The following is an 18840-nucleotide window of genomic DNA, read 5'->3' on the forward strand; positions in this document are numbered from 1 at the left end:
TACCATAGGGAATATAATCAATGATGTAATAATAACTTTCTATGGTGACAGATGGTTAACTACAGTTCCATGGTGAGCAATTCCAAATATATATAATTGTCGAATCACTACGCCGTACATTTGAAATTACGATAATATTTTAGGTAAAGTACATTTCTATTAATTTTTTTTACGTGAAAACCAAAAAATATACACACGAAAATTAAAATAAAATAATAACTTAAAAACAATGATAAAATAAGACAATATAAAATACACTGTAAAATAAAATATACAACTAAAAAATGAATAAGGGAAAAATACAATATAAAACGAAAGAAAATAAACAAAAACCAAAATAAACAGTAAAATGAAATATAAAATAAAATGATAAAATTAAAAAAACCCAGTATCCCTCTAGCGTCTGACACTGTTAAATTACACAAATAAGAGAAATAGCACGATATCACTCAAGATACATACCAGAGGTGGTTTCAAAAATTGCTATTTACAAGCAAACGTCCTGGAATCAGACGCGAAGATGGTGTCCGGACAGCTCCTGAGAACACACCTTGAGAGGGAGATGCAGGATGGGGTCGAGGGCCCACAGCTAAGGGCTGAGGCCACCCAGGTCTCTGCGGGGAGGAAGGAGGTGAGTCACAGCGGCGGCGACGCAGAAAGCCGGCAGCTTCGCGGGGCTGGGGGAGCTGCGAAGAAACGCTATGCTTCCCCCATCCCGAGGCGGCACCCCGGAACCACTGCTAGCACACGAGGGGGCCACCCGATCTCGGATCCGGGAGGTCGCCGACGCCTGGGCTCACAGACCCCGCTGCGGCGCCACAACCCAAACCGGGGGGACCGGGGGAGACATTTTGGGTGCACCGGCAAAACTCGTCCCCAGGGCTGGGGTCGTCCTGGCAACAAGAAGAGTGGTGTGTGCCAGTGTAAATAAGCCGATCGGGCAACAGGTACACAGCCTCGGTTCCGCAGGAGCCCCTCTCTCTCCCCGAGTCCCAGTGGACAAAAACCCACGTCCTCTCTCAGCCGCCGACTTGGAACGACTGCACGCAAGGACCGCGGGCCACCGGCACGGTCTCGCCGAAAGGTGCCGGGCAGCTGGGAGCCGGCGACCGAGCGATGCTGGGCCCTCGGCCTCTGGGGCGTGGGGGAAAGGGAGGACCGAGAGCCCAGCGCCGGCCTTGAAGGGGGGGGTCCCATCTCGTGGTACCTTGGCGGACGCAGGACGCAGGACCCTCCGGCCGGAATGCCGTCGCCGCGTCTCCTCCGCCCAAAGGGCCGGCACCGGACACAACTTGCGGAGCACCAGCAGCTAGCTGCACGCCCGGCTGCCGCTTCTCCGGGAGCCCCGTGAGTAGTCCCTTAGATGTGTCCCCTCCAGTCCCCGGGTGGGCCTCAGCTCCTCCCCGCGGCTGCGGCTCAGCCCCGCCTGCAAGCACACCGTTCTCTCCCTGGAGGCTGACGCCACCCGGTCTTGCACGGCGGCGCGGTCCCGCTGGGGCACGGGGTGGGGGCAGGGGGGAGTGCGGGGGAAGATGGGGTGCTGCAGGGCACGGTGGGTCTTTGGAAGCCGGCCGTGGGCACTTGGGGAACTTCAGAGAGGGCCGTGGCCTCCTGATGGTGGCTCAGGGACGCGGCTGCATGAAAGCAGCAGGCCTCCTTGCCTTTCTGGAGGAACGGCGCCGTCCATCACTTGCACTGACCCCGTACCACGCGCAAAACAAATACGCCGACCGTGAATTGATACCTTTATTGAAAGGACAACAAGTGCTCCAAAATAAGGGTCCGTGAATTTGCACTTCTCTTGCATACATTGAGTGAACTGCTCTTGGCGGCGAGCTACACAGAATGGAGCTGGGCTCAAAAGCACCGTGGGAAAAAACCGTCCCGGAGGCCATTCTGTGGGAAAACGGCTTAGAAGAAAAACATGGGCGGTGGGAACCCGGGCGCGACCACAGCAGGGCAGCCGCAGGGAGCGAAGGGTGGAGGAAAGCAGGGCGGAGGAGGCAAGAAGACAGCAGGAAAGAGCGGCATGGGCATCTGAGGTGGTCCCAGCAGCAGCGGCTCGGGGAGAACGCGTAGGCGATTCGGCTCCTGAATGAAGGCATGGCAGGGTCCACCCAAGTTAACGATGACGGGGGGGACCATGGCCACGGGGGGGACCATGGCCACGGGGGGGGGGCATGGCCACGGGGGGAGGCATGGCCCCGGGGGGGGGCATGGCCCGGGGGGGGGCCATGGCCCCGGGGCGGGCCATGGCCATGGGGGGCATGTTTCTGAACCTCAGTGCCCTCTGATGTCTCCTCCACGTGGCCCTCCTATTCTTAAACCAAACCTTCAATCAGAGAGAAAAAGGGATCGTTTTAGTATGTTGAGCACTGGATGTCATACATGAAAAAACAAGCAGGCTACTTACTCTCTATGCCCTTAAGGTTTGAAATTGCATCAGGGGAGCTATTTCCTTCTTGCTAAAATCGCTTAGGGAAGCCAGGGCCACGGGCCCCCCTGCAGCTCACCCCGAGAGGGCACCCACGCTGTGCCAGGCTGTGCCAGGCTCTGGCTCGGCTCTCTGCTTTGACTCTGTCCTCCCACCTTGCCTATTACTTTTCCCCGTTCTCAGCAGCAGGTGTAGCTGAGGAACGGCGCTCTGTCCCTGCCGTGACTGTTACACCTGGGATGTCTGTGTCCTCACAGCTGACCAGCAGCTGTCCAGCTGCCACTGGCCCCTAGTCACTAGGCAGGTGTCACCCTGCTTATGGGGGAAGCTCAGCATCTTCCAAGAGTCCTGCCGAGGGGAACAAACCCCATTTTGAAAAGCCCATCTTGAACAAAGAGTAAGTACGTCATCCATAGGAACGTGCCGGATCTTTCAACAACAGCAGCATTCCTATCAGGATGACTGAAGGGTCGCTCATCTTCTGAAACCGCTTCAGAGTGAAAAAGATGCTATTGTGAGCGAGGCTTGGGCATGGAGGGCCCAGGAACCTGTGGCTGGTCCTGCTGGGACAGGAGGAAGCTGAAGCGCTGGACACTACCTGAATATTACAGACGCTGGGGACAATGCATGTTTACACGAACTAGGACCAGATTTACTAAGTTCGTAAAATCCTTGTCCAGCCAACAGATCGGGAGCAAAGAGGCTCACCGCCGTCACCGTGGTGGTGGATTCAGCAGGCTCCAGCCTGCACCACCCTCCAGGCTTTCCTGGGCTCAGCCCCCGGTCAGCTCCCTCCGCTCTGGCTACGGTTCCAGCACCCTGGACAGGACCCCTGCTGCCCAGCGGGGCAGGGCCCCCGAGGCCCCTCTACTCAACCAGGAGAGCCCCATCCCATCCCTTATCCTCTTTTCTGTTGTTCACTGAACTACAGTTGACATACAATACTGTATTCGCCTCAGGTGTACAACATAGTGATTCGACGCTTCTCTGCAAAATGCTCGCCACGGTAAGTGTAGTCACCATACAAAACGATTACAATATTATCGACTATATTCCTTACGCTGTCCTTTTCATCCCCGCACCGGATTTATTTTTCAACTGAAGTTGGTACCTCCTAATCCCCTTCACTTATTTTTCCCATGCCCCCACCCCCTCCCCTCTGGCAACCTCCATTTTGTCCTCTGTAAATGAGTCTGTATTGGCTCTGTTTGTCCATTAGTTTGTTTTTAAGAGTCCGCATAGAAGGGACGCCTGGGTGGCTCAGATGGTTAAGCATCTGCCTTCAGCTCAGGTCATGATCCCAGGGTCCTGGGATCGAGCCCCGCATCGGGCTCTGTGCTCAGCGGGGAGCCTGCTTCTCCCTCTGCCTGCCTCTCTGCCTACTTGTGATCTCTCTCTCTCTCTCTCTCTCTGTCAAATAAATAAATAAAATCTTAAAAAAAAAGAGAGACAGTCCACATATAAGTGCAATCATACAGTATTCTTAAGGCAAGAAGGTGAAACTGACATGGTAGGAAGATAGTCAACCACCATGTGGGTGAGGAGTCACAAAATGGCTCCTCCCTAGTATCTGCCAACTATGAACCCTACAGATAAAACCTGTGCTTTGGGCTCCACTGTCCTCTCCGCATCCTAGGTAGTGGAATTTCTTTGTATTTAGTACCTGTAGACATTCCCGGTTTGCAAATGTCACTTGACACAAAGGGGGCCTCTACTCTCTCTGTTGCTTCATTTTCCCTCTGCCATCCTAGTATTTGGTCTTTCTGCTGCATGAATATGCTGTCTAAAAACACCAGTGCCGTGGACCTCATTTTGGGGGGATCCAAGTTTACCGGAGGCCAAATCTACATAAATGCCAGGTAGCCTAGCTGAGGTATACTCTGATAGTCCTTCCGTATTTCTAATACCGGATTCACAAAACAGCTCTTACTGCACTTGGGGGCACATCCATTAAACTCTTCTTCACACAAACACTTTATGATCTCAGTTATATGGGGAATCTGAAAAAACCCAACAAACTCATGGAAAAAGAGATCAGATTTGTGACCACTTTTAGAGAGGTTGGCTGGAGGAACTGCCTGAAGGTGGTCAAAAGGTAAAAACTTCCAGTTTTAAGATAAGTAAGTACCAGGACTCTAATGTAGCCTAAGGACTATACTTAACACTACCTTATGGTATCTATGCCAGTTAAGAGATTCAATTTTAAGACTTCTAATCACAAAGAACAAACTGTTTATTTTTCTTTTTGTCTTTTTCCTTTCTTCTCTGTCTCTCTAGGACATGATGGATGGTAACTAAACTTACTGTGGTAAACATTTCACAACAGATGTAAGTCAGATCATTATGCTGTACACCTTAAATTGATCCAGGACTCTATGTAACTTATGTCTTTTTTTTTTTTTTTTTTAACTTATATTTCTTTCTTTTTTTTTTTTTTTTTAAGATTTTATTTATTTGCGAGAGAGAGAATGAGAGACAGAGAGCATGAGAGGGAGGAGGGTCAGAGGGAGAAGCAGACTCCCTGCCGAGCAGGGAGCCCGATGTGGGACTCGATCCCGGGACTCCAGGATCATGACCTGAGCCGAAGGCAGTCGCTTAACCAACTGAGCCACCCAGGCGCCCCTATGTAACTTATGTCTTAATAAAACTGGGAAAAACTTCTTTGAAAATTGAAAGTGCTGGGGCGCCTGGGTGGCTCAGTGGCTTAAGCGTCTGCCTTCAGCTCAGGTCACGATCCCAGGGTACTGGGATCGAGCCCCGCATCGGGCTTCCCGCTCAGCGGGAGGCCTGCTTCTCCCTCTCCCTGGGCCTACTGCTCTCCCTGCTTGTGCTCTCTCTCTCTCTCTATCAAATAAATAAATAAAGTCTTAAAAAAAAGAAAAGAAAATTCAAAGTGCTGTAGAGTTTGGAAACAAATGAGAACGTTATGTGTTTTTCCTCGTTCGTGTCTTGTGGCTCCTTCTCCCTTCAGAGCCCGACTGAGAGAGCATAATGCAAGCCCAAGGAGGGGAACATCAACTCACCCAAACTTAAGGGTATCTGTTCCTCTGAGCTTGCCTGGCCTGCTCCACAAAGCAGAGAGGCCTGGGCCTCCCCAGGTCTGGGCACCCCTGGCTGCGAGCCCAGCCCCTGGTCTCGGGGGCCTGCTTTGTAGGCTGCCTCTCTGGCCTCCCCACCTCTCTTCTGCAGCCCCTTTCTTTCACAAATTACCCTCCGTGCATGCAGCGAAGCTAATAAACCCACCCTGAGTTTTCCTTTTCTCTCTTTCCCTCTTATTTCTCTTCCCCGCCCCCGCCAAATTATCCTTTCATTCCACTTAGGCTGTCTGTGGTCTCAATCACCCCTTGAGCCATTGACCCACCAATTAGCCATCACTGACTGGGCCAATGAAAAAGTCTTTCCTTGGACGCCTGGGTGGCTCAGATGGTTAAGCGCCTGCCTTTGGCTCAGGTCATGATCCCAGGCTCCTGGGATCGAGTCCCGCATCGGGCTCCCTGCTCAGCGGGGAGCCTGCTTCTCCCTCTCCCTCTCTCTCTCTGTCTCTTATGAATAAATAAATAAAATCCTTAAAAAAAAAAGAAAAGAAAAAGTCTTTCCAATTAGCACACGTCAGAATCCAGCCTGAACTAAGCGCCAGTGCCCACTAGTGACAAATTCCACACAATCTCTTCATCAAAGGACCACAAGAGGAAGATCAAAATCTCAGGTGTCAGACAGTCCTCACAGGAATATTCACTAATGCGTTTGGTTGGTTCAGAGATTGGAATGTGAGTCATATCCCCAAGGCATCTTTCTGGCCTTAGGCTTCCACCTGTGCTGGGATGGCGGCCACCCGGTTGGATCGGCCTCCACCTTTGTTAGCTTGGTGGAACCTTGTTTGAAATTGTTGTTTTCGTTTCTTTTCTCCTGTAGACAGATTTCAAAGGTGGCACCTCCCCCCCGCCCATCTCCACCGTAATGCACGGTCTACTGTTCAACAAGGTTTTCAGGCTGACTATCAAGGAGTTCCAGAAAATGAAGATGTAGGCCTGCCACTCTCCACACCTGTTTACCAAATACTTAAAAGCAACAGGTCTAAAAGTAAATTAATGAAATTTAAAATCTTTTAAATAAAATAAAATATTTTTTTAAATTAAAAAGTAAAATTGCCTTCGCCTGAATCCTAGAGCAAGAAATCATATATATTAGGGCGCCTGAGTGGCTCAGTTGGTTAAGCGTCTGCCTTGACTCCGGTCAAGATCCTAGAGTCCCAGGATCCAGCCCCATGTCAGGCTCCCTGCTCAGTGGGGAGTCTGCTTCTCCCTCTGCCGCTCCCCGATTGTGTTTGCTCTCTCGCGCGCTCACTCTCTCTCTCAAATAAATAAAATCTTAAAAAAAGAAAGAAATCATATACATTAAAAAAAAAAAAAAAAACCCAACCCAACAAGAGGCCTAGGCACTTGCACTAAAAGCAGTAAGGGTAAAAATAAACTTTTGAACTTTTAAAATAAATTAAAAGTAATTTTATAATGACAAAGTAAAATTGTTTTCGTCTGAATCCTAGAGTGAAAAAAATCCTATGTTAAGAGGAAATACCAAGAGCAGGAGGCCCAGGCTGTTGTACTTGAAGCTCTACCCTCCCTGTAAGTCTCAGCTTCACTGGACATAAGGTAGTTGCTTATCTGCTGTGTCATGTGTGTGAAATCTTCCCTCAAGCCTATGCCAAAATATTTGTAAATTCACTCCTTAGGCAAAGAGCTTATGCTCGTCTTCAGTAAATCAGTGTAATTCAACTCCTTGGCGAGTTGAACGATTTGAACGATTTCCACTTCAGACTCCATCCAAACGTGACCCGACAGTGAAGTGTTGCCTGTGTGATAACCCTTTAGGAGTTGAGCTGTCTGTTGAGTATGTGTGCTTGTGGGTGTTCATTTCTTTATGTTTATATAAAATATTTATGTTTCTGTATATATTGTTATAAGATGGGTTATATATAAATGTATCATATATCATATATACTTGTGTATATACAAGTCACATATGAGTGATTATACATGAATACATAGGAATTACATAATTATACCCTTATAGTATAATAATTAAATAATGCATGATGATTCTATTGTAGAGAAACATTACTACTATATAATGATATTGCTATCTCACTAGCTCTATTGGCTATAGTATATGGTAATTATATATTACATAGGACTATATTGGCTATAGTATATGGTAATTCTATATTGCATAGGACTATACTAATCTATTGGCTATAGTATATGGTAATTATATGTTACATAGGACTATATTAATAGCATCGTAGATAATAATTGATTAATTCTATGTGCATTATAGAAATATATTTTCTATTAGCAATAACAATTACGTCACATCGATATATATGGTATTTATCTGTTATAGAATATACTTAAAAAAGAATATACTTCTGATATACTGCATATTTATTACATATACATTTAACCTATCAACTATATATTCTGTATTAGATGAATATATAAGCATATATTCTATGAATTAAATGTATTTTATATATTATATAATTTATATTCATATTTACTACATTCCATGTACTTCTAGATCACATATTGATATTATATAATACACATATATGTTAGTATATATTACATATAAAAATAGTACGTATACTGTATATGTGATCCATAATTATGATGTTATATGTACATACATGTATCTGTTAGTATATAGGTATATATTACATATAAAAATAGTACGTATACTATATATGTGATCCATAATTATGATGTTATATGTACATACATGTATCTGTTAGTGTATAGGTATATATTACGTATAAAAATAATACGTATACTATATATGTGATCTATAGTTATGATTATATTTCTATTTATGCTCTATTTAAAAATCTATATAAATATGTGTATTCTATGTCTAATTCCGTGACATCTAAAAGTATATATATAGGTACAGTTTATACAGACATGTATGGATATTTTATAGAAGGGATACTATACGATACGAATTTTTTCATTCCTTTAGGAAATCATGTTCCCTCTGGAAATGGGCAATTTCCCAAACCTGGGCTTTATTTATCCCATTGTCCCCCCACCAAGACCCAAAAGTTCAACCCTTATTTCCCAAAGCTAGCAAAGGCCACAAAAACCCAGGACGGTGAGCAGGTCTAGGACAAAGGTGTCCAAGTCCTGAAGCCGGTTTTAGACCGGCTCCCAGCCAAATGGTTTTTTTCAGGTTTACTGACCTGCACTCTGGCTTCAGGCACACCCATGAATCTTGCAAGCTCCTGGCTGAGGCGAGAAAAATCAGTATTTGGAGTTGGGGGTGAATTAAAATAGAGGATTTTTCCTTCCTCTTTTTAACACTTTTTTCAGGGAGATGTCAGTGACATTTTAGGAACCAATCTCTACACTTAGGAAAAGTCACACCATTTCAGGATTTACAGTGAGATGCAGTGGACCAAGAACTGAAGGAAAGCCAAGTCTCTGGGGTAAAGGAGGCACAGTCCCCGAGAACACACGACAGTCTAATTCAGTTTCTTTTAGTGTTACCAACTTCAAAATGAAGAAATATCTCTGAGGATCTATCTCTGCCGACTTTCGATCATTGCTCTTAACCCATTTTATGGATTAAATTAGAGCCCTCCAATAAGGTGCTGTCCATCCATCTCTCTCACTCTCTCTGACTCTCCCCCCATCTCTCTCTCTCTCTCTCTCTCTCTCTCTCTCCCTCTCTGTCAGTGATGACCAAGTTAGAGTACATTCCCATAGGTGCTAAGGGATGGCACAAACTGCTGTTCATTCTTTGGTTGTGCTTGTTTTAAAGTTTTGGTATCACTGACTTCCTCCTCCCCTCCCCCCGCCCACAGCCGCAGACGCCTCGCCGCCCCCAACACTGTCCTGTACCATGTAGCTTGAGCTCTCCTTCGCAGGGCAGCTTTCCCTCAAGCAAGATTTAATTGTACTTTGTTTTCAGATTTTATTTTTAAATAATCTCTACAACCGGCGTGGGGCTCGAACTTAAGACCCCAAAATCAAGAGTCACAGGCTCTACCGACTGAGTCAGCCAGGCGCCCCTTTTCTTTTCTTCTTCTTTTTTTAACTTTGAGTTTTTTCAAGACCTCTAGCAAAATCGAAGGGAATGCAGAATATTCACTAATCCAGATAGTTTTCAAGTGCAGTACTTAAAAATGTAAAAATGGGTGCAGGGGCCCCACGGTGGTGTAGAGATTACTGAAAATGAATCATTTTTAAAAACTGAGTGCAGAAATAACTCACGACGAGCAGACTTATCACGATTTTAAACAAAGGTAGGATCCTAAGCCGCTTGCTCCCGCGTCTCAGACTTGTCGCCCTCGTCCCCGCCCACCCTGCTGCCAGTAGGACTTTTTTCTGTGAAGGGCGGCGGACTCTTTCCCGGCTCGCCGCGATCAAACCCGCCCGAGCGAGCGTCCGCCTTCGCCGCCCCACCCGCAGAGCGAGCGCTCAGCTCCCGCCCAAGCGCCAGTGCTCGGCGGGCCCGGCAGCCTCGAGGCCGCGCGGTGTTCGGTCAGCCGCGAGGACAGAGACGCTGCGAACCCGCCCAGCCCGCCGCCCGCCGCCCGCGAAGCCGGGAGCCCGCGCCCAGCGCCGCAGCCCGCCCAGCCCGCGAAGCCGGGAGCCCGCGCCCAGCGCCGCAGCCCGCCGCCTGCCGCCCGCGAAGCCGGGAGCCCGCGCCCAGGGCCGCAGCCCGCCCAGAGCGCCGCCCGCGAAGGCGGGAGCCCGCGCCCAGCGCCACAGCCCGCCCAACCCGCCGCCCGCCGCCCGCGAAGGCGGGAGCCCGCGCCCAGCGCCGCAGCCCGCTTACCGCATGATCGCGCTGGGATACTGGGTGCGCTGGAACAAGCTCTCCAGCTCGCGCACCTGCAGCCGGCTGAACGTGAAGCGCCGGGCCTGGGGCGGCGGCCGCTCCTGCTGAGGCTGGCCCCGCGGCCCCTCCGGCCCCGGCTGCCCTGGCCCAGGCGGTGGAAATTCTGCGGCGACGTCGCCGTCCGCCTCCTCGCCGACGCCATCGCCGTTGCCGACGCCATCACCGTCGCTGACGGCTTCGCTGTCCGCTTCCTCCTCGACTTCAGCGGCTGCAGGGTCCTGCTCGGGTGCGACCTCGGCCCCGACCTCGGCCCCCGCTTCCGCCGCCGCTCCGTCTCCGCTGTCTCCCGTGTCTCCCGTGTCCGCGGTAAGCGACATCGCCGCAGGCTGGGTTTCTGCAAAGGAGGAGATCCAGACAGAAAGATGAGGGCATCAGAGCCCAGGCTGTGGGAAGGAGGGCGCGAGGGGCAGCATCTGCGGGGTGTCGGGACCGCCCCCCTCGCCCAGGGAACGTTGGTTTCTGGGGCTTGCTACAGGCGCCGGTCCCAACGGTCACCGACCCCGCGGCCCTTCCCGGTCGTCGTCGACTTCCACGCTGAGGAAGCCGGTGTCATCGTCGTGGCCTGGGCTGGGAGGCTCCATATCCCTGGTGCTGTCTTCTGTAGATGCCCCGTCGGATCCTTCTGGATCCATGGGTGACGCCGCAGAGAGGGGTGGCCTGCCGACGGGCTCCCGCGAAGCGGTCCTGGCGTTGTCACGTTCCCGAGTGTCTGGGTAGACGCCCCCTTTATATATACCACCCGCTGGTGGGGGTTGGGCTCGCGGAGGTGCGCATGCGGCCTGGGCTTGGCCACCAACCAGGCGGGTGCACTTGCAAGGGGAGCTCAGGTAGGGCGCTCTTGCCCGAAGGCATCGGAGCCGGCAATGCCTAGCTAGAGAGGTTGAGTCTTCAAGTCGGAGCTGGGCTCGCACGCCCCGAACTGGTGGCCTGTCTCCCGCACAGGAAGGCGCTGTGCTGTATGGCGCAAGCCCGTGTGGGTAGGGTAAGACACAGACGTCACCCTAGCTCTGGAGACCCTGCCCGAGTGTTGGGAGAAGGTCTCTTGGGCCAGCCCTGCGAATCCAGCCGCCGCGGCTAGGCAGGGAATAGTAACGCAAGCAAAGTGATGGACCCCGACGTGGCCGTCTGAGGTTTTTCCGGGAGGCGGCTCACGTCAGAGCCCGCCAGACCCCCAGACCCCTGGGTCCCCGGGAACAGGAGCTTGGGCTGGGGTCTTCTGAGCGCGCCTGTTGCTCAGATGCACTCTGCAAATAAAACCACGCTTGCCCCTTGAGAGTGTCCTGTGCCTCCGGGATTTTACGGATTTTTTTTTTTAAGATTTTCTTTCTTTCTTTAATTGACAGACGCAGAGAGAGAGAGAGAGAGAGAGACAGCGAGAGAGGGAACACACAAGTGGGAGAGGGAGAAGCAGGCTTCCCGCTGAGCGGAGAGCCCGATGCGGGCTCGATCCCAGGACGCTGGGATCATGACCTGAGCTGAAGGCAGTCGCTTAACCGACTGAGCCACCCAGGCGCCCCCTGTGCCTCCGGGATTTTAGGAATGAAGCCACATCTCAGTACAGGGCTACGAACCTGCACAGGGCTTAGAACGTTCCAGGTCGGCTTCAACTGGACAGAGCTCCTGCTCGCTTGGGTTTTTTCAGTTTTTCTTTTTCAAAGTTTTGTTCCTCTCATTGCAACCATGGATCTTGAAACACCTTTGGGCGCAGCGTCTATGCCTCTGCCTCGAGATTCTCTATACAAGCATGCATGTCCCTTGGGGTGGGACCCTGTGGCTCTGGGTCATCACCCACTTTCCTGCCGCTCTTTCTCCACCCCCCCCCACCTCCTCCCCTCGGTTTTCCTAGAAATGGCTTTCTGAGCCCTTGCTGAGGAATAAATAAATTTCATTTCTTTGTTGTTTTCTTTTTCGTTTCCTTTCTTATTCTTGTTTCTTGCAGCGGGGGATGCATTCTTATTGGTTGGAGAGTTGAGTTTAAGCAGGTGTTCGGTTTCTCCAGGTGAATACAATAAAGGGACAAGGGCCAAGAGATTTGGGGTATAGCAAGGAATCGATGATAAAGAGTGGCTATATGGTTTGTCCCGATTCAATAAATGTAAGGTGTTGTGCATTCTTTTGTCTGTAAATTTTACATCCAAAGAAGAAAACCCTAAGCAAATACTGAACTCAACCTGATGGTATGCATGCTTCTTTCTTGTCCAATAAAAGAGAGCGGGCCGGATTGAGGGCTCTGCGGCTTTCCCTTCCAGAACTGTTTTATAGATGCTCCGGCACTTGTTAGTATCCTAAGTATTGAAAATAGCTCCTGAGAACGGGTCCCGTGCAGGACAGTACCTGACTGAGCCCATGTTTGCCGTGCTCAGCCGCCCCGTTTGAAATCCGGAGCCACAGCCTTTCTGCGGGCTCCTGAATGCAGCATGGGTCCTAGGCAGCTCACCGACTGCGCCTGACGGAGGCAGGTGCCCCGGCCTCGTGCTCGCAGAGGACGGGTAAGACACTGAGAAAGGTCTGTGGACCGATTCGTTTTCACAGAGGTGGTAAGGGCTGACAGTGGGACTACCTCCTCCTGACTTGAGCCAGATGTTTCCTCCTCCGGCTGGCCCTTGGTGAGTGCGGCCGGCCCGCCCCAGCCCCTTGGCCAGATACCCCAGGCACAGCTTTGACTTGAGGTGAATTATTGCGTGAGAGCCCTGCAAGGGTTGTCGTCATGTGCGTGTTAGAGCCCCTACAGTATCTGCGTGTTCTTTCCTGTGTCCGATCTCCGCGGAGCAGTCCAGCTTGCTCTACCTGAGCCACTCACGTGACCCTTGACAGATCTCGCCCTACCTGGGCACCAGTCGGGCTAGCATTCACTGAGCATGTTTCCTTCCCTACCTTCACACTTTGCACACCTTAGCAACCGAACGGAGCCTCGTCCTCGGCAAAAGTAGCCCCGAATCATGGTTCCACGTGCCACATCCACGGGAGGGGGCTCTGGAGCCAGAGGGCTGCCACCTGCATCCGGCTGGCTGGCCTGCTGAGTTGCTTCTTCTCACGTTAGCCTGGTCTCCTCATCTGTAAGAGGAGGCTGGCAGTAGCCACTACCTACCAGGGTGCTGCCGGAGTGACTGAGATGAGAAAAATACACTGCTCCCGAGCGCCCTACCGTGCGGCCTCACGTCTCCGATTTCAGTCCGTTTTGTGTTTCTTTATTCACAGGGGCCCATGAGGGAAGAGAGGCGAGGGTTATTCACTCACAGCTGGCCCGGGGACAGAAAGTTGTCTTGGGACTCTAAGGTCTCTAGCCCTACCTGTCCTTTGGGTCCTTTTCTCTCTCCTTTTCTCCCTCTTTTTTGGTTTTTTGTTTTCTTGTTTTCTTATTTTTTTTAAGTCATCTCTAGACCCAGTGTGGGGCTGGGACCCCTGACTCCAAGATCGAGAGTCACACGCTCCACCATCTGAGCCAGCCAGGCTCCCCCCTGCATGCCTCTTTGTGCCTACACAGGCTTCGGTCAGGAAAGCTTTGTCGGCTGCTGTGTTTACAGGGCCCTCTGCCAGGCAGTGCGGGGCAGGTCTCCGGTCCAGACTCAGCCATCCTCGTGCCCTGGTTCTCCCAGTCTGGGGAGACAGATCAGCCCACGTGAGAGAAAGAAGCTGGAAATGATGAAGTCCCAGCACCACTCAGTGGCTCTGTGGCCCAGGTAAATCAGCTGATCTCTGTGCCTCCCAGGCCAGCTCTGCAGAATGGGGATCGTGATGCTCCCTGCTCTCCCGAGCTGTGACTTTTACTCGAAGTGATGCAAGTAAGGCCCGGGGGGGGGGGGGGGGGGGGGCTCAGACAAGTGGAGCCGATGCTGGAGTTAAGGGGTCAGGACTGAGTGGGGTCGGGCTGGACATGGGCCCTCACTGTGATCGAAGGTGCGGACAGGGTGCCTCGCCCCTGCTCCTGAGCAGATGGGAGAGCCTGTGGAGTGAAGGGAGCTCTGCTTGCTCGGGCCGGTGCCCTCCCGGGAGTGCTCGCCGTGCACCAGGGCCTGGCTCATCCACCTTACCGCTGTCCCTTGTGCGTGACGGGGCGCTGCGGGCCCCACCCACCCACCCAGGGCGGTGGAGGCATCACTGTTTTGTTTTTTTTTTTTTTAAGATTTTATTTATTTAGTTGAGAGAGAGAATGAGAGAGAGAGAGAGAGCACATGAGAGGGGGAGGGTCAGAGGGAGAAGTAGACTCCCTGCTGAGCAGAGAGCCTGATGCGGGACTTGATCCCTGGACTCCAGGATCGTGACCTGAGCGGAAGGCAGTCGCTTAACCAACTGAGCCACCCAGGCGCCCGGCATGGCTGTTTTTTGCTTCTTCCTTAACCAAGGCCATGGAAGCTTGGAGAGGTTCGGTGACTTTGACCAGGTGACACAGCTTGCTGGGGGGGGGGGCAGGGTCCAAAGCTCCGAAGAGACTGTTCCTAGCAGCCCCTGGTCGAAGCCGATTTGGCTTCTGGGGAGTTGTGGGCTTTCCCTTCCTCCTCAGAGGGAGTCAGAGGTGGGTGCATGCTATGGAGGCTGTGCGTGGAAGTTCAGGTGAAGGGGTCGTGTGAGCAACCCCGGGAGGGAGGGAAGTCTAAGGCTTGTCTCAGGGAACCCAGACACAACCAGGGGGCTCTGGAGTGTGAGCTGGAGAGGAAGCTAGAGAGGAGTCTGCAGAGAACTCTGTATTGAGGGGCCAATAAAGTTTAAATGCTAGGTGGGGGCTGAGTTCAAGGAAGGCGTTGGAATGTGTATGTTTGGGATGATGGAAACTGAAAGAGGTTTGGGCTGGGGGCGGTGGCGCCTTCATGAAAGCAGTGTTTTAGGATGAGTTTCTGGGGGGGAGTGTCAGCCGGCTCTTGGTTCCGTTCGTTGCAGTTAGTGGGCGTGGGGAGCAAGGTCCAGAGCCTGAGTCCTCACTTGGAGGCCACGGCTGTCCACCAGGTATGTCGTGAGTCCCCTGGAATTGGAACGCAAAATTCCGTGTGTGGTGGCATTGCAGTAATGTGGGCGCCTTTCATCAACTAGAGGGGGGACAGTGCCCCTAACCACCCCCTCCCACCTTAAGAAATATCATAGAAAAGACCAGGGAGGGGCGCCTGGGTGGCTCAGTCATTAAGCGTCTGCCTTCGGCTCGGGTCATGATCCCAGGGACTTGGGATCGATCCCCGCGTTGCGCTCCCTGTTCCGCGGGAAGCCTGCTTCTCCCTCTCCCACTCCCCCTGCTTGTGTTCGCTCTCTTGCTGTGTCTCTGTCAAATAAATAAATAAAATCTTAGAAAAAAAAAAGAAAGAAAGAAAAGACCAGGGAATTGAGTAGAACGCGGGCTGTGGACTTGGCCACATGCATCTGGTTTCAGGGCACAGCCTGGTTCTTCTTTCCTGCTCTCTGCTCATTGCATGACAGGGGCAAGCCTGACTGTCTCTACGCCTCCGTTTCCCCGATGGGAAATAGGGCAACGACCACTATTCCTACCACTGCTCACTCAAATAATGATAATCATCTCACAGAATTCTTATGAAGTCAGAATGAAGTATGGAAAGATGGTTTCCTTTTCTCTCTCCTTCCTTCTATCCTTCCCTCTCTCTTTTCTCCCTCTTTTCCTCCCTCTGCCCCCTCTCCTCTCTCTCCCTCCTTTCTTCCTTCTCTCCCTACCTCTCCTCTTTTCTCTTTCCTCCGTTGTCTTCTCCCCTCTTCTCCCTCCCTCCGTTCCTCCATTCTTTACTTTTATCCTCCTCTCCTCCATCCATTCTTCTCTTGTGGCTGTGATAATTTATTTTATTTTATTTTATTTTATTTATTTTTTTTAAAGATTTTATTTATTTATGTGACAGAGAGAGACATAGTGAGAACAGGAACACAAGCAGGGAGAGTAGGAGAGGGAGAAGCAGGCTTCCCGCGGAGCAGGGAGCCCGATATGGGACTCGATCCCAGGACCCTGGGATCATGACCTGAGCCGAAGGCAGACGCTTAACGACTGAGCCACCCAGGCGCCCTTATTTTATTTTTTTTAAGATTTTATTTATTTGACAGAGAGAGAGAGCACGCGCTGAGGAGCACAAGCAGGGGGAGCGGGGGTGGGAGAGAGAGAAGCAGGCTCCCTCCTCAGCAGAGAGCCTGATGAATATGACTGATGACTATGTGGGGCTGATCGCAGGACCCTGGGATCATGATCTGAGCCAAAGGCAGATGCTTAACCGACTGAGCCACCCAGGCACCCCATGGCTATGATAATTTAAAAGAAACCCAATGCCAGGGCACCTGGCTGGCTTAGTAGGCCGCGCATGTGACTCTTGATCTGGGGTTGTGTTTGAGCCTCCTGTTGGGTATAGAGGTTAGTTAAAAAAATAAAAAAAGAACTTTTAGAAAAATGAAATAAACTCAAGACAATATGTCTTTTTATTTCTACATCTTTATGTGTATGGCATTTCCAAAAAACTTAGACATTTCACCTACATAACCACAGTACCATCCAAGCACCTAAATAGCAACAATAATCTGCTGGAATCATGGCCCAGTCACCTATGTTTAGACTTCCCTGATTGCCTCAAAAATAACGTTTTACAGTTGGTAATTTTAGAACTTAAGGGGCACCTGGGTGTTTCAGTCGGTTAAGCGTCTGCCTTCGGCTCAGGTCATGTCCCAGAGTCAGCAGGGAGTCTGCTTCTCCCTCTGCCCCTCACCCTGCTCCTGCTTTCTCTCTCTGACTCTCTCTGTCTCTCTCTTAAAAAAATAAATAAAATTATTTTTAGGGGCGCCTGGGTGGCTCAGTCGTTAATCATCTGCCTTCGGCTCAGGTCATGATCCCAGGATCCTGGGATCAAGCCCCGAATCCCGCTTGCTGCTCTGCGGGAAGCCTGCTTCTCCCTCTCCCACTCCCCTTGTGTTCCCTCTCTCGCTGTCTCTCTCTCTCTCTCTCTGTCAAATAAATAAGTAAAATCTTAAAAAAAATTATTTTTAAAAAATAATAAATAGGGGCGCCTGGGTGGCTCAGTTGGTTAAGCGACTGCCTTCGGCTCAGATCATGATCCTGGAGTCTTGGGATTGAGTCCCGCATCGGGCTCCCTGCTCGGCAGGGATTCTGCTTCTCCCTCTGACCCTCCTCCCTCTCATGCTCTCTGTCTCTCATTCTCTCTCTCTCAAATAAATAAATAAAAATCTTTAAAAAAAAAATAATAAATAAAGTGTGAGAGTTCTGTATTTCCATAATACTGTCTGCTTACCATTCATGTAGGGAAAGTGACATTGTGTTTTCTTTGAAAAATAACAGCTTAATCCACTTTTTTAAAAAACAACTTTTCCTTTTTTTCTGTATGCATCTTCTATATGTTGCCTTAAATCATAAAATAGTGAATAAATTGATGAATGAATGAATAACAAAAAAGTTGGTTAAAGCCCAGAAAAGAGAATGCTTTTAAGTGGTGCAGTTACAAGAAGAAATGAGAAATACCTGGTTTGTACCTAATGATTTAATCGGCTTAATTTTAATCCAGAAATAGTGCATTAAGTTATATTAATGTGACTCCTTCATTCAGCAGAATGTCCAAGGTATGGGGTTATTTTGGTTTATGAAATGCTATGGTGGGGACCCCTGGGTGGCTCAGTCGGTTAAGCGTCTGCCTTCTGCTCAGGTCATGATCCCAGGGTCCTGGGATCAAGTCCTACGTAGGGCTTTCTGCTCAGTGGGGAGGCTGCCGCTCCCCCTGCTTGTGCTCTTTCTCTCTGACAAATAAATAAAATCTTTTATAAAAAATGTTATGATGAACTGAGAATGAACACATGACTTATGTTTTTTATTTCTTTCCATCTTTTCTATTGAAGAGAAATGTGGAAAACATGCACTAGTACATTTTTCTCTCAAATTCAAAGAATTTATTGATGTGAATTGAATATTTAATTCACTGAATTTCATTACAGCCACTTGTCAGTTGTGTGATCTTGGGCATGGTATTTAACTTCTGTCTGTGCTAGTTTCCCTGTCTGCAGAAAAGGTTCAGGGTAATTGGTGCATGTTGCTCAGCTCGGTACTGCTTCACAGTAAGCCCTCAGAAAATTGTGGCTCTTATTACTGCCTATTCATGTTACATGTGAACCACCGCCTAGCTGTGTTGGGGGAAACAAAAAATGTAGAAGTCGCAATCTTGTGCAAAGGACCCTGAAATGCCAAAGGAGTATTAAGAGTTACTTGAAATATCATTTGTCGGGGTGCCTGGGTGGCTCAGTCGGTTAAGCTGAGAGACCAAGTCTTGGTTTCAGCTCAGGTGATGTTGTCAGGGTCTTGGGATCAAGCTCCACGTCAGGCTCTGCACTCAGTGGGGAGTCTGCTTGGAATTCTCTCTCGCTCTCCCTCTGTCCCCCCCCCCCCCCCCACTTGCAGGCTCTCTTCCTCTCTCTCTCTCTCTCTAAAGTAAATAAATAAGGGTGCCTGGGTGGCTCAGTCGTTAAGCGTCTGCCTTCGGCTCAGGTAATAATGCCGGGGTCCTGGGATCGAGCCCCGCATCGGGCTC

General features: G+C 50.2%; 2 long non-coding RNA genes across 8 annotated transcripts in view; one reads left to right on the plus strand and one right to left on the minus strand.

The window, feature by feature from the left end:
* The window catches only part of LOC116623851, a 66003-nt gene extending 64516 nt beyond the window's left edge, over positions 1–1487 (minus strand). For 2 of the 6 annotated variants that reach the window (XR_004297779.1, XR_004297776.1), the window contains exon 1: positions 463–882. This is a non-coding gene — a long non-coding RNA (uncharacterized LOC116623851). Of the gene's footprint in view, positions 1–462; positions 883–1207 lie in introns of those variants that run through there. The other 4 variants (XR_004297780.1, XR_004297777.1, XR_004297775.1 and 1 more) reach the window with 4 other exon arrangements.
* On the plus strand, positions 1283–7865 carry LOC116623852. Of its 2 annotated transcripts, none has more exons than XR_004297781.1 (4): positions 1283–1347; positions 2621–3440; positions 4712–4762; positions 6978–7865. It is a non-coding gene; the product is annotated as an uncharacterized LOC116623852 (long non-coding RNA). The 2 variants fall into 2 exon arrangements; XR_004297782.1 differs by having other exon boundaries at positions 4712–4724.
* Positions 7866–18840: the final 10975 nt, after the last annotated feature.

This window comes from Phoca vitulina, unplaced genomic scaffold (assembly GCF_004348235.1).
Source record: "Phoca vitulina isolate PV1807 unplaced genomic scaffold, GSC_HSeal_1.0 scaffold62, whole genome shotgun sequence".
Taxonomy (NCBI): domain Eukaryota; kingdom Metazoa; phylum Chordata; class Mammalia; order Carnivora; family Phocidae; genus Phoca; species Phoca vitulina.